General features: G+C 42.4%; 1 long non-coding RNA gene across 1 annotated transcript; it reads right to left on the minus strand.

The window, feature by feature from the left end:
• Positions 1 to 31: 31 nt before the first annotated feature.
• Positions 32 to 1019, minus strand: LOC114006068 (uncharacterized). The gene is made up of 2 exons (XR_003547836.1): positions 910 to 1019; positions 32 to 393 (listed from the first exon to the last, which is right to left on the minus strand). It is a non-coding gene; the product is annotated as an uncharacterized LOC114006068 (long non-coding RNA).
• Positions 1020 to 1230: the final 211 nt, after the last annotated feature.

Consider the following 1230-nt stretch of genomic DNA (forward strand, 5'->3'; position numbering starts at 1 on the left):
TATATATATTTAATTCAAGATTAAGTCAGAGTTTTTTCTTTCACTAAGAACTGAGTGTGGAGATGTATCTGACCTCCAAAGTTTCAGATACATATTTACCTACATTAGTTCTATGAGCAAACTGAAAAATGTTACAGGATTAATATGAAATGATAAACACATAAATGAACATTAAACCTCTTAGAAGAAGAGCCTTATTTTTCTCCTGCTTCTGTAAAACTGTTACTTGTCTGAAGAAGGAATGTTGGCAATCTGAATTTCACTTAACTACGACTTCCTTAATGCGAAAAGAGGAAATAAGATGAAGGAGGGAAGAATCTCCGCAGTTACACGCCACAACCCCTCACATACTGGGAGACATCTTGGTTTTGACAACGGTTCCTCCATGCCACCCTGTAGAGAAAGGGGAAGCACACAGTGAAAATGTTAGAACTTATCTTTCTATAATAGGCATATATCAAGTCCTTTGGGGAAAGAGAACATTGCATCCATAATAAAACACAGGCTCTAGCTGGGCCCAGGAGTTCTGCCTGTTAGATGGAGATGAGCACCACAGTACCGCTTCCTCCCCAACGCCCTCAGGAGAGCACCGGGGCCGAACACAAGGCTGGTTCTGGGCTCTGACAGCAGCAACGGCCAAGGCATCCCCTACTTACTTCAATAATATCAAGATATGTCAGGGAACTTGTAGAGTATGGAGACTCTAAGAGTCTAGAGATCCCTGAAAACAGAGTAAGGAATAAGATTCTCAATCTGTTAGATTGGTTCTTCCCGGATCTACAAAGGGCGTTGCTGGCATAAGCCAAAAGCTGCCATTGGCAGTTCTCCGGGGCATGCGTTGGTCTTTGCAAGTCTTCTCTCACTGCATACATCAAAAGTAGGTAAAATAGTTTAGTGCTTAAAACATACCATGCTCTAATGCCTTGTGGATCCCTGACGACCCTCTTGGCACACGCTACAGCTTGAGAGATGTCATCTTGCAGCAAAACTGTAAGACAGGGAGGGAAGAATGAAAAAGGTTGTCAAAGGAATTTTATTTTAAGTTGAGGTTTAGCCAACTTTATTGGGCTAAGGTAAGAATACTAAGAAATTATTCTATGCTTCCTCCCCCACGCTTTTTAAAATTTTACCGTTGACTAGACCCCCTTCCCCCAGGGCTTTATCTTTCTGGATCTTGGGCACACCTGAGGGAGCCTGGCATGTTTCAAGTTGGTTCAGGATCCTACTTCC

This window comes from Tupaia chinensis, unplaced genomic scaffold (genome assembly GCF_000334495.1).
Source record: "Tupaia chinensis unplaced genomic scaffold, TupChi_1.0 Scaffold145529_1, whole genome shotgun sequence".
Lineage (NCBI taxonomy): Eukaryota > Metazoa > Chordata > Mammalia > Scandentia > Tupaiidae > Tupaia > Tupaia belangeri.